Source organism: Trematomus bernacchii, unplaced genomic scaffold (genome assembly GCF_902827165.1).
Source record: "Trematomus bernacchii unplaced genomic scaffold, fTreBer1.1, whole genome shotgun sequence".
Classification (NCBI taxonomy): domain Eukaryota; kingdom Metazoa; phylum Chordata; class Actinopteri; order Perciformes; family Nototheniidae; genus Trematomus; species Trematomus bernacchii.
Window position 1 is genome coordinate 2,817,325 of NW_022987571.1, and position 14,974 is coordinate 2,832,298.

Consider the following 14,974-nt stretch of genomic DNA (forward strand, 5'->3'; position numbering starts at 1 on the left):
TTGATTCCATCATCTCATTAAACCTTTTTTAAAAGCATACTTTAGTTCTGTGAAGGGATATAAGGGATATATACACTCTACTTCACTTTTATTAATATTGTATGCTCAAAAGCGTATATATTACAGCACGATTTTTTGTTGAATAGATTTGAGTGCTTCAAAATGTTGGGTCGCGATGTATTGACCAAGTAAAAAGTGGGTCCCGAGGCCTGACCAGTTGAGAACCACTGCACTAGATGGACACACGATAAAGGAAATGTTCAAATTCGGCTCTGATCGTAACAACATTGGGCGATTCGTGAGGGCATCTTAAGCCATCGTATGACCGCCGGTGGAGTTTCTCAGGCTCCGGCAGCAACTTTGTGAGCGGTGGCAACATCTTTGGCATGTCAAACAATTGCAGAAGGACCTTGCGAAGGTTAATTTTCGTGTTGAATTCGTGTGTCATTTTGCCCTTCGTAAGGCACTTGTGAGGGCATCTTGTCAAATCGTGTCATCTTCGTCTGATCATCGGTGCCATCGGGCATTTTTCGCCTCACGAAGACAATAGGAAGGAAACAAGAAGCTGCCCGATTGTCTTAGGAAGGCAACACGACTACGTGAAGCCCTCGCAATGCCGTAGTGTAGCCATCGTATTATAGTACGATGACATCGAGATGGGACCACGGTGTCGGCGAAGACAGCCGAATTTGAGTAGCTGTAATGGTAACGTGGACATATAAAAGGCCAGCCTCAGAGCATCTTCCTCAGTCAGTCCTGAGCAACTCTACAGAGCAGAGGCATGTGTAACTCCCAAAGCTTCAATCACAATTAATCACAAATGCTCTATCGAAATCAGTAGCAGTGATGATACCTGTATTAAGCAGGTGAAACAGGAGCATGAGGACACGGTGTGCAATGTTTCCTTGCAGATCGCTTCTCTGGTTGTTTTATTACACAACAAAATCATGTAAACATATTATGTAAATAACCCAATTTGTGTTCTGTGAAACTGAAAGGATATTACATTGTTTTTGTTACTTTCGTTGCAGTTGTATGTCTTAAATGTAATTTAGGTTAACTTCCTGTTTTATTTAGATGCTTTTATTTTGAAGGCGAGTTTACGCTGTTGACAGGAAGTTGTTATGGAAACAACATGACGGAGGTAAGTCATATCTTCTACATATAAAGACGAAAAAGTAAAGAATAAAGTGTATGTTTAAATGTTAGCACCCCCCGAAGAGGCACAAGCTCTTACGTTGAGTCTGGATACATTCTAAATCAGGAGTGGGGAACCTTTTTCCTCTCAAGGGCCATTTCAATTTTTAGAACATCCTCCGAGGGCCGTACAAATTATTGACCTCTGCTTAAAAAAACTAACAAAACAAAACAGAAAGATATGGACACAAGATGTGTGCAAATGTATTTAGTTTCCTATCCATGTGGACATGATTTAAGTGGGGGGGACCTAACCTCCTCTAGGGGGGTCTGGGGGGCATGCTCCCCCGGGAAGATTGTTTTTTAAATGTTGAAGTTAAAAGCATCAATCTGGTGCACTTTGAGAGCAACATTAGGAGATCTATGGATACATCTCTCAACACCCATATGAAACAGAACTGGAAGCATATTTTATTTTTCTTTATGGATATTTTACAAATCACTCCCCGTTCAAACTGTATTCTTGTTTATTAATCATATAGTATTTTATACCTGTTTACTTTATTCTCTTATTTTGTTATAACTATAATGATCATATAAAGATGTGCCTTTACCTCACTGGTTGTAGAAAAAGCTTCTTATATTCGTTAGCATAGCTAGCTAACCAGATGCTAATAACAACAAAGTTATTGACTGTATGATCAGTATGACAGATGAACAGATCACCACTGGGCTTTCAACTAAAGACACAGCCACGCAGAAACTGCGGCATGTGTACGGCTCCTTATGGGTACTGACATTTTTGGAAGTCCCGGAGCGGCGTTCTGGTGCTCTCCATCAGGACTGCACCCCTGTCAGACGAGACGTATACCACGTGATGACACGTTAGGCTCGTGTTGTGTTCAAGGACCCTGACCTTGGCCAGGAAAAACAGGCACTCTCTTGTTTAATTCTTTTGCGGTCTAGATTTCTTAAATCCTTTGCTTGTGTTTATAAATTACCTCGAGGGCCGTATCAAATGGTTTAAGAAGATAATATTTGTTTTAAAGAATTCAAAGCAATAAACAACAGCAACAGGCTCTGTAACCAAGGCAACGTTAGCCTAACATGTATATGTTAACAGGTAAGATAGCTGTTCACACTATCTATGTATATTTTCTACTTTTTGTAATGCTATTTTATTTCTATTTAAGATGTTTACATTTTCGATTGTTTATTTCTAGTCTTTTAACTGTCTAATGTACAATGCCTTGTCTTTTGCTGCTGCAGCGTAAACCTTTCCCCAATTGGTATCAATAAAGTACTTCTTATTTTATCTTAATCCTCAAATATTAGCACATTTTACTTTTAAAAAAACAAAACATATTGATGTAACTACATACACATATCGATATGTTGTATAAATATTGCAAATCAAAACCTTTATTGACCACTAATTACCAAAAATTGCATTTCTATCCTGTTATTAATGCATTCAAATCGTGATTCAAATGGCCCGCCACGAACCTCCGGGAACTTTCTGAGTCTCTCTGAACCACGTAACGATCAAGCATTTTGGACTTCCGCTGTTGCAACTCTTCTCGCTACTGGACCAGCCAATCAGAATTGACCTTCTCGAGTTCTCCGATTGGTTGGTTTTGTGGCACATTTGTAACGCTGTGACAACTTGAGCGAGCAGGCAGGCAAAGCTGAGCGCGCACAGGGTGGAGAGGTCGAGCGATGGAGAGAGAGCGTGTGCAGCGGTCTGCTTGCGCACGGAGCAGGAGTTTTATGAGAGAAAATATATTTCTCTGTGCTCAAAAATGTTCAAGTGCGTGCTCAATAGCATTTTCTATGCTCAACATGTTTCATTGCGTGCTCAGGGTAGAGGCACAAATATAGCGCCATAATCGTGTGGCCTTCTGTAGGCATCGTACTTGCTTCGGCTGTTGCTTGGCTCATGAATGGCCCGATGTTGTTACGATCAGAGCCGAATTTGAACATTTCCTTTATCGTGTATCCATCTGGTGTCAATTTCGGGACAGTGTGACAGGGGCTTAAAGGGAACAGCAGAATAAGACAGACAGGAAGTAAACACTAACAGGATACGTACATAGCATTTGAATATTATTCTATATACTCTGGAGTTTTCATTGTGAATAAATAATTTAGTGGTAGACTGAATACGTGTGGTTAGGTGCTTTTTGGGCTGCCACATCCCAGCTGTTATTATGTGATGTAAGGACAAAATATTTATTCCAGTTAATAGAGCAGTCAAACGTATTGCAATATAAATCAATCACTTTAATAGTCTCCTGTAGTGAAGAGTGATGGGTTTGCAGGAACAGCAGTATATCATCTGCATAAAGACTGATTTTGTGTTCTGGGTGTTCTGATTCCTTTTATGTAGATGTTCTGACGCATGGCTGCAGCTAGAGATTTAATTAAAATGGTAAAAGGAGAGGGAGAGAACTGTCATGCTTTGTGATGTGTTTATGTGAATGATGACAGTGGCTCTATATGTCACTGGCTGTTTAGGAAACAGAGAAATTACAATACTCAAATGTTGAAGAATGTGGATGATGATGGTCGATCCTGATGCCCTTTCCCAGATATTTGAGCCACACCCTGTTGTCGTGCACCAGTGTCGGATTTTGATGCGTCAGTTTAAATTTCTCTCAAATCCTTGGCAACCTCATTGATGGAGTCGATAGTGTTCCTTTGCATTTGCAGCAACACATCAGTCAGGACACGGACCCTGCTGGAGGGCTGAACGAACAAATAGTGGAGACACCAGGCTGGGTGCACTCGGCTCCTCAGCTGCAGCACCTCCGACCCTGCTCTTACAAAGAACATAATTAATTCAGTATCAATTGTTTTTGTACATACCCGTAAATATGAAAACACAAAATGAATGCATTTGGTTTATTCTGATTCCAAACAAGGGAATTGAAATAAGATTAGCTTGATCATCTTGGACATCATTGTCCTCCTCTGCCTCCCTCACTAATAGACTCAGGAGGGACTCTCCAATAGCAGCAGTTTGTTGTCTAAGGTGGTGCGTATTGGTGCCCCTTTTCACCATACGATGACATAAACACTCTGCTTATGCAAGACTATCTGTATTTTGGGCTCAACCTTTCTTTTGGACCACTTCTTTTACCCTCAGTGACAGTCCAAACTCCTGAGGCTGCAGTGTTAACAACATCTGCCAAATCTTACCGCATTTCTCATGCCACACTATGTCCATAATGTGCCTTTCATAGTATCTATAGTATCCGCAAGAATTTCAGCACTTCTTTCAGTATTTGCCATGCACAGTTTTGTGCACTTGGTATTCATGTATACTAATAATGGACATTTCACTGACTTTTTATAGGCAACCTTTAGTGAGGCCTGCAAAGGTGCACCACATTTTGAGTTGCTTGTGATTTATGAAGAGGAACAGTGTAAAGAAATTAGGAGGGTCTAACCAGAGTGCAAACAGTCAGTTATATACACATCTATCAGCAGTCTGTACAAAATAAATGATACAAATAAAGGTAAATAGATGTAAAATGTATAAATAAGAATAAATACACTGCTAAGAATAAATACACTGAATACAGTATATACAACAGTAATGTGCAAGGATGAATGCGCTTCAGCACAGCACACAACAACACTAGGCAGTGTGGGACAGCGTGGGGTTCATTGACAGCAGTCTGACTGCTGAAGGGAAGAAGCTGTGCGTGGTCCTGTTGGTTCTATCCGGGAGGCTGCGGTAGCATGTCCCATAGCAGGTGCCACGTAGGGGCATAAACAGTGCATGGTTGGGGTGGGAAGAGTCTCTAATGATGTTCTGTGCCCTCTGCAGTGATTTATGGTCCTTGACCGTGCAGTTACCGTACCAGACTGAGATGCAGGTGGAGAGGATGCTCTCGATGGTACAACGGTAGAAGTTCACCAGCACTTGGGAGGATAGGCGGCGTTTTGCCAGTTTCCTCAGGAAGAAGAGCTTGTGAGCCTTCTTGACTAGGGCTGAGGTGTTGGTGGTCCAGGAGAGGTCCTCCCAGATGTGGACTCCCAGTAAATGAGGCCCATGATGCATAAGGCAGTCCAAAGGTGTTCCTGTGCTGTTGGTGAATCCAGTATGTTGGTCTTTTCTTTACTTAGCTGTGGAAGGTCAATGCTGTGGGAAAAAGGTTGATGCCCTCTTGACATGAGTTTGTGTCTTATGAATATAGATTTGCATAGAAAATTCTGCAGATTTGATGGCTTTGGTTGCATTTCCTTGTTTTATCACTTGCATTACTGTTTTCAAAAATGTTTTTTTGCCAAGTATGTTAGTAAGTGCCCGTCAGTTTCCAATGACGGCTTCTCAGATAATTCTGTCACAAACCATTTGACGCGTCACGTTGACTGAGGACAGGAATGTCCACTAGTGCTTTAGCCAGACAGTTAAATGTTTACTGCCATAAGGCGCCTCCAATTTCAGTTCTGAACATTTAACAGTACAATCAACGGGCCTTCAACCGCAGACCACATGTAACCAGGGCAGCCCAGGACCTCCACATCCAGCTTCTTCACCTGCCAGACTGTCTGAGACCACCCACCCGGCAGCTGAGGTAACAGCTGGTCAGCTCAAACAAAGAATTAATTAACAACCCATCTGAGTGCTCCTCATCAGGCGTCTAGCATTTGGAGAAGCATTCCAGAATGGGACACAAACTGTATACTTGTAATCCTTATCATGTGAAATTCTTAGTTCTACTTAATGTCTTTTTACTAAATACAATTGCACATTTCACAGTGGCATTTTGTTGTGAACAGCTAAAGGCACATGTTTTATAATGATCAAATGAGATAAAGAGGAAAAATAATATTGTTAGCTTAACCCACCTAAACAAAATACAAATTTAAATTTCAACATGATGTGACTGGCGTTAGGAAATTAATTCAAAATGTACTGAAACAGACATATTCTAAGTCTTCAAGTCAAGTTTGTATGTTGAGTAAATTATTTCCTTTGACACGTTTGTAATTGGTAGCCTACCCCTTGTGTCCCTGGAAGAACAACAACAAATTCTATCTTAGGCCCCGTCCACATGAGGGCGAAACGGGTTGTATCCGCTACAGTTCTTTATCGTATAGACCAGCGGTTTTCAAAGTGTGAGGCGCGCCTCCCCTGGGAGGCGCCAGAGAGCTTCAGGGGAGGCGCAGCGTGAGAAAAAAAATAACGAGAAAAAGACGAGTAAAGGGACACTAGCACACTTTTGGCTGTCTGTGGAGACCGAGTTCCCCCACCTCGCCAAAAAGGCTGTAAAAGTGCTCATTCCCTTCACCTCCACCTACCTGTGTGAGTGCAGGTTTTCCGCATGGACTTTGATCAAAAGCAAGTACCGGTCAAGGCTGCAGCCAGAGGATGATCTGCGTTTATTCCTGTGTGCATCAAAGACGCAGACTCATTGTTCTCACTAAAGTAGGGGTGAGTGTAATAAGGAGGCAAAGTTGACGTTCAGTGTGTTGCCGGGAGCATATAAGGATTTATCCACGATGTTGAAAATGTTAAAAATGTTAGAAAAACATGTGTTGAGAACACGGCGTGCGGGTGGTGCTGCAGCTAGATTTGCCTGTCCTCTGTAAGAAGGTGTCGGCGACTGACATGCAAGGAAGAACGGCTGTCCACTGGCTGTTCCAACTTTAACAACTTTATTAACTTCCAGGGTAGTGAATTGAACATGCTATTGTAATTGGGTGTGTGGTATATTTTCGTGCACGGACACGCATGTTCCACAACACACAAACTGAACAACACTCAATTGTCCGATCGCTACCAGTGTCCTTGCGATCTTGTTATAACAACAAGTGCACGTTACTGATGCAATATGGTTGAGACCATTCGAGCTTATTCTAGAGGGGTGCAAGGAATAGTCCAAGTAGTGGGGGAGTTCTATACAATATGTTTAAAACATAAAGATAAAAAGGTTTAAAAAAGTTATTGTTTAATGTTTTAAGGAGGTGACGCTACTCAGCCAATCAAATCGGTGCAGTCAGTGAGTCAGCACGATAGATTCAAACACACACAGAGACGAGACAAGAGGAGAGAAACAGTCTTCAGTTTCTCTTACTGGACCTCTTTGAAATGCAATTGAATACCCCTGCATTATAGCAACAACAACAATAATAATAATAATAATAATAATAATAATAATAGCAGTAAGAATTGGGAGGGGGGGGTGCGGCTGTTCTTATGTTCTCTGAGGGGAGGCTCACCTTCCCACACTTTGAAAACCCCTGCTATAGACGGTTCGTCCACACGAGGCCGAAACGGAGCCGCGGAAACGGAGCCCTCAAACGATACACTTTAATAATGGCTCCCAAAGTGGGTAGGTCTGGGGACGAATAGCTTGCCGCCCCCTGTGTACGCCCTATTCGATCATAGCCCCGCCTCTCCCCACCTATCCTGCTCACCTCCGCGTCATTGCTGATGCGTTTCGCCAACAACAACAACAATGGCGGATCACAGGGTTGCATTCGTGCTCCACACGCTCCAGGAGGCGTGTGGCGCAGTGGATAGAGCCTTGGTGTTGGGATCAGGGGGTCACAGGTTCAAATCCCACTGCAGTCAGCATGCCGTTGTGTCCCTGAGAGACTTCACCCCAAACTGCTCCTGTGGGGATTGTCCACAGTATTGAGTATGTAAGTCGCTTTGGATAAAAGCGTCTAACAAGTAACATGTAATGTACTGACCATGATACAGATGTTAGTGTAAAATCTACAGCTCCTCTACCACAACCATCAGCAACAAGTGGACATGGAGAACTACATGAACTACATGTTGCTAAATCCACCGTGGAGAATAACCAGAAGGGCAACTAGGCAACCATGGCAACCATGCTCGGGGGGTCGTATTTGCTGCTTTTGGTGTATTTTGTGGCGGAAGTACAGCGCCATTTACAGGCCCGGCGGCATATGTACTACAGCGTCTCCAGCGGGTCGAGCGGTCTCGTGTGGACGGACACGTTTCTTGAGCCGATTCCGTGTTGACGGAAGACTTTTTTGATATCGACTTCGGTTTGTTTTTGTCTCCATTTCGTCTGTGTGGACAGGGCCTAAGTCCAACTTGCAACAACCAATAGCTGTTAGTGTGCAGTGCCTTGTGTGCGGTGCTTTGTGTGGGTGCATGTGCAGGAGTGGGAGTCTTGAGTATTACGCAGAGGCCTCTGAAGTGTTGTGTCTTGTCAAATGTGTTAGTTATGTTTATGTATTTTGTCGGTCATTTCCTGTTTTATTTTGTACTTACCTCTTGTCTTTCATTTCAGGCCCTGTTTCTTCCTCCCCTTGTTTGTTTTTCCCGCCTTCATCAGTGTCTGCCCCGCCCCTGATTGTTTCCACCTGTTCCCACTCACCTCATGTTTAAATAGTCCTGTCTCTCCCCTGTCCTGTGTCAGTTCGTCTTGTTTGTTTCCTCGAATGGTCGTGCCAAGCCTCAACTCAGAAAGGATCACTTTCTCTCTTGTCAGGTTTTGTTATTTTGTTTATTTTTGTTGGCTTAAAGTTTTTATTAAGTCCTCTCTTTGTTACGCTAATTTGTTCCTCCTTGTGAGCGCTTTATGTTATTTCCACCACCTACTCTGTTAGGAAGGATTACCTGAACTGTGAAAATAAATACACTTTTTTTATTACATTCAAGACTTTGTCTCTGGGTCGTGTGTAACCCCCGGTTACTAAGACACTGAGAAATAACATTGACTAAAATGTCAACTTTATTTTAAGGCTGAGCACTACATACACAAATAATATAAATTATTTGAAACTAAAATAGAAACAATATAGATACACAATATGCAATTTAGGACAACATGATTTAGACAATTCTTCATAAAAACATTTAAATGAGTGTGATTAGATAAATTCCCTGTCCATCTAAAGTGGTTATAAAGCAAGGCTAAGCCAATCAAAGTTTAGACCCGCCCCGTGTCTGCTATCTAACAGGAAGTGAGATGGCTGTTTATCCTTTTGGGATGATGACTCGACAGCATTAGCTCTATAGATTTTAATTGTAGTTATTTTGACAACTTTTCACTTAGATTGACCGACTTTTCTACTTTTCCCCAAGAGCATTGCCTCTTATATGATACCCTTGGTGAGTTGCATGAGAAAATACGGATGTTAAATATGTATTTTAATGAAATTATCGATGCTAAATTAGCCGCGGCTAACCGTTGCTAACGCGTTAGCCTAGCGTGTATCCGTGTTGCTTTAGTGTGTGCGGGGCGGAGGGACGTGAAGTCACTGCACCGCTCTATTGTCTGTGGTTTTGGCGGTGGTCTTCACGTTGCTTTGCCGCCTGTTGTGGCACATTGAAGGGGCATTGACCACAGCTTAGTCTGTTAATTGTTGTGGAATATGAGCAAAGTGGAGCTAACTGTGGCTGGTTATAGGTTGGCCGAAAATGAGTTTAGTACACTTTGTTAAAATAATAACATGTGTGACAGATGTGTTAAATAAGCTGACTGATAATTGTTGTATTTAGAATTGTTTGTTTAATAGGATTTTAGGAACATGTGCAGTGTATTTTGTTGATTTGATTAATATACAGAGAAGTGCTGTTTCAATTTGCATTTAAACCATTGTATAAGCATTCATTTGACTCTTGGCCTTGTTGTCAGGTCGGGTCTTTTTTTTGTGTGATGTGAAGGAGATTTTCTGGATTCTTTGACTGGAACGCTGCCCTCATCTCTGCTGGTGTACTGTGGTGAATTTCAGTCTGGCGAGCTACCCATCGACCTATCTAAAAGAAGAGAACTATTACAGTTACCCACCACGATAGTAGGACAAGAACTTGTGCATCTTTTCCTCTTCACAAGTTGAGAGCCAAGAACTGATTTGATTATTGATTGTGTGATACTATGTTGAATATGTTATAACTATATGTGTATAGAAGTAATGTGATAAGTTTTCTTTCATTTTATTTAAGAATCTGAAATAACATTTCAAATACAGAGTCCTGGTTCCCAAAATTAGAATATATAGCTTAGCTACTAAATTTAAATAAAACCATTAGTTTATATTAAATAGGGATTATTAAAACAGAAGTAACAACACTAAATGATACCAAAATAGTTATAAAATAAATAGGTACAAATAATTAAAACCAGGATACTCTCAAATTCAAGGTAACTGAATATATATATGTCTTTAAAATGTTTATCTGAAAGAAAGGGAATAAATATTATAGCTTTCTGTACCTTTTCCAAACAACGTCTGCTTTGTGTCTTTTCACCTTTGTTGCACAGTATCCATTTTCTCCTGAGCAACCTAGACTTCTGATGTGCTGGTCCACACACTGAAATTTCTACATTTATATTAGAGAGGTTTGATCGAAACTGATTCGTATAAATAATTCTGTGCTCAGCATTCATATTTGGTGCATGTGTTACACGTGCATTTGGGTTCATCAGTTTGTGTCGAGGTCCTGACATGAAGACTCTTATCTTGTGACAGCCCCTCTGCTAGGTTTGTTCTGCTGTTGCTGAGTTTCTGTGACAGGGCTGCAGAATACTTAAATCAGGGCAGGGGGGGCACCCATGCATGTCCGGAGCAGCAACCAGTTGAGAAATAATTTTCACACCTCTGGGTTATGGCTTTTGTTGCCTTTTCTTAGTTTTTTATACTCATTCCGCACACTTTCCCTTATTTTCTTGAGTACTACATTTGTGGCTATTACTATGCTAACTCCATGTAGATAAAGCACCAGTAGCTCCCACGAACTCGCCATATTTAAATAAAAAAGGGTTGTCTTTGCCTTTTTTTATGAATCATGTATACACTATTCTTTTATTTCATGTTTTATTTCCTTGTGTTTTCTTGCATAGCATACGGTAAATGGACTACACCTGCTTTTTGTGTTGCAGAATGACGGTAAACTATCGTTGAATCTTTGAAATGGTTTGACCACTGTTGCCTTCCTTCTGATAAGGTTGTCAGATCAGTAAGTGCTTCTATGTGTGTGTAGGGACTTGTGGAATAGGATATGATCGGTTTGATTTCCATAATGGCCACAGAAAAGGAACAGCGGTCTTGTAATTTGCCTGTTTTAAACCCATGATTAGAGCAAACAGCTGTGGTATATTCTAAATGGTTTCATCTGCTCTTCTCTGCGGTTGAATTAAAAGCCTTGTTGGGTTAGAACAGCGTTTCTCAAAGTGCAGAGATGTGATAGGTGGGTCGCGAATGGATGCGATGAACGGGAGATTATTGTCTTAAGACTATTCTTTTGGTCCACCCCATCAATGCCAGCGCATTAGACGGCAGACTAATGTGTCAAGTCACAGATTAGACCGAGCCCGTTCAGGTAATAATTCAGAATCATTCAGAAATGTTACAATTTCATTTATTCAATTCCCCTCAGCACTCACTTGCATTATTTTTCCCCTGATTAAAAAAACACAATCCACACATTGATTGGTGCTCAGGCCAAGTTAAGGGATTGGGAGGGGAATGTGAAAAAATTGTAGTGTTCCTAACTCACCTCGCCCTGCTATAAAGCAGACTCCGGCGATCAGACTTCATCAGTCATCATGTCCGGTAAAGACTCAGAGACTACACCAGTTAATGGTAATGATGAGTATCCCGAGTTGTCTAAAATCCCTGCATGTTACCACGATCTGAAGGAAGTTTTTAACAAAACCAAGGCTCTGTCACTACCTCCACATCGCCCTTTTGATTGTGCTATCGATCTGCTACCCAGCGCACCCATTCCTAAGGGACGCCTTTATTCCATCTCCGGGCCAGAGCGAGCGGCCATGGATGAGTACATCTCGTCTTCCCTGAAAGTGGGAATCATCCGTCCCTCCTCTTCACCGGCAGGAGCAGGATTCTTCTTTGTGTCAGGTTTTGTTATGTTTGTTTATTTTTGTTGGCTTAACGTTTTTATTAAGTCCTCTCTTTGTTACGCTAGTTTTTTCCTCCTTGTGAGCGCTTTGTGTTATTTCCACCACCTACTCTGTTAAGAGGAATTACCTGAACTGTGAAAATAAATACACTTTTTTTATTACATTCAAGACTTTGTCTCTGGGTCGTGCATTTGGGTTCATCAGTTTGTGTCGAGGTCCTGACATGAAGACTCTTATCTTGTGACAGCCCCTCTGCTAGGTTTGTTCTGCTGTTGCTGAGTTTCTGTGACAGGGCTGCAGAATACTTAAATCAGGGCAGGGGGGGCACCCATGCATGTCCGGAGCAGCAACCTATGGGCTCAGAACAGTCTCATAATACACACATGCACACAGAAGGATTCACACTTGTATTTCATGATCCGCAAAAGGATTCACACTTGTATTTCCGGATCCACACTTGTGTTTTTCAATGCACACACAAATGTGTTCCGTTTCATATACATGTAAATAAAATCCAAATACAGAAAAAAGTTTTACATATGTATTTTTGATCCTCACATATTTGTTTTCCGTTTAAAACCTCTGCACCTGCAAACACAAACTGCTTTCTGTGCATGGATCGCTGTGCATTCGTGTGTGGGTTTTTTGAGACTCCCCTGACGGTCACCCGATTCGTACTTGTAATTTGTTCTATCTATAGCCAATCAAATGTCTCCTTCGTTCTAAACCAATCACATGAGCGTGTCCCCACGAGGGTATGATTTATTGCGTTCATGATTTATTGCGTTCATGTCACTTCATATACGCATTTTGCGCTGTCCGGAGCAGGGTTTCCGCGGACAGAATTAATTTTACCGGACAAATTTGAAACTTACCGGTCATGTTTCAATAATAATAAGAAGAAGAAGAATTGTGTAGCAGAGTTTCCGTTAGCAGGTAATTTCCGGACTATGACCGGATATGGCTAATAACACTGGAGTAAGGATCATCTCTTTTCCTCTCTCCCTCCCTCTCTCCTGTCAGTTTCTCATGCAGCTCGCTAAAACTTCACTCGCCCATATCGATCAGATCCAGCTCTCCTGATCGGCCTTTATAGAGAGCACCGATCAAACTATTAAGAGTGAATATCGGCCTATAATGACCGGCGGGGCTCCCCCCGTTGACAGTTCACTGTCTAGCACTGGCTTCGTAGTGCACTGATCGATTAGGCTAAGCTAAGCAACCTGGTCTCACCAGAATGCGTGACTCCACCACGACTCCTTAACACCGCATTGCGTGGTGGAGTCACGAACTTTGCTACATTTACGTGTCTGCACCACGCAAACAACCCCAATGTAAAGTGAATGAGGCTCCTTTGTCGTGGTGCACACACGCATTTCTACAACGTCCAGCAGTGAGCTTTTATTCTATAAACGTTTTTAAAATCTACTTTATAGCTTGTAGTAACTCACGGGAGGCTTCTTTTATTTTATTTGTATTCATAATAATTTTTATTTTTCGTCAGAATGTATTATGGTGCATTATTCACCAATTTTTGTTCTCAAAAAACTGCATTGTGTGTTTATTAAATTAGTTTGTTTTTAAGGAAGGCCAGAGCTTCAGCTGTGTCAAATAGATTGTTCCCTTTAGTTAACGTTATTTAAAAGATAATTATATTCCTATTTGATCATGTCCCCTTTATTGTATTACGGACCCAAAGAGCGATGAGCGTCCATTCCCATTGGATAACGGAGGATTTTACACCTGGAAGTAAGTATTCTCCTTACTGTCGATTGATTTTATTATTATTACTCATCAACTCAAAACACCAGATTATCCTTGTTAATTACACAACATTGATTGGTTTAAATTGTGTACAATGCTTTTGTATTTTCCCCTTTCGATTCGGAGAAACAAATATTTTTTCGGAGTGTTTGGATGGCAGAAGACACTACACTACCCAGAATCCTCAGCTATGGGACTACACCATGTGCTTAGAACGTGTCCTACCCCCCTTAGGTCACAGGCTCCTCCAACAGTGCAACACAATAAAACAGATACACAGAAAAAATAGTGCAAGTAAATACAAAAAGAAAAATAGTAAAATAGTAAAAAGTGAAATAGTGCAATAAGAGTCTATATACAAGTGATTGGAATATGATATATTAGATAAATAATTTCTAAGTAGCAGCCAGATGAATGTTATGGATGTTGTTTCTAAGTTCAGGTGTTTAATAGTCTTCTGGCCTGTGGGATGAAGCTGTCCCTGAGTCTGGTGGTTTTAGTCCGGATGCTGCGGTACCGCCTGCCAGACGGCAGCAGACAGAACAGTTTGTGGCTGGGGTGATGGGGGTCTTTTATAATCCTGAGGGCTTTCTTTAAAGTGGACCTATCATGCTATATTTGAATAATATAGTGTAGGACCAAACCTATATAAGGCATATTTATACTTTTTTTTTTCAAAATACCAAACAGATCATGCATTTTAGCCATGCCTCATTTCGCTCAATTTGAAAAAAAATTGCTCTGTTTTTGCAAGGGCTGATTCTGTGAGAACAGCACCATCTACAGGCCTGGCATATGTACTACAGCGTCTCCAGCGCTTTCGAACGGCAATGGCCGTGGCTGTCTCCTCCTGATTGGTGGAGTTGGCCCAATAGCCGTAGCGCCACTGTCCTGACGTCAGTACAGTGTTCAAATCTGGATAAGTTTTTATCAGATCCTTTGCAGCCCCTTTTTTAGAGATTTGGGTATGGAGGAAAATAGAGAGGGTTGTGTTTTCTGACACTTGGTGAGTTCCCTGGAACACCGGCCACACTTTCATGTATAAAAGACGTACAAAAGTGCATTTTGCATGATAGGTCCCCTTTAAGGTTAACCTGGTATTTTTACTCCACTACATTTATTTTAGTTACTTTACAGATTTGGATTAATGATGTGAAATATAAACAACCCTTAAATCAGACTTTAGTTACACCTGAGTAAAATTCAGTGAAGGT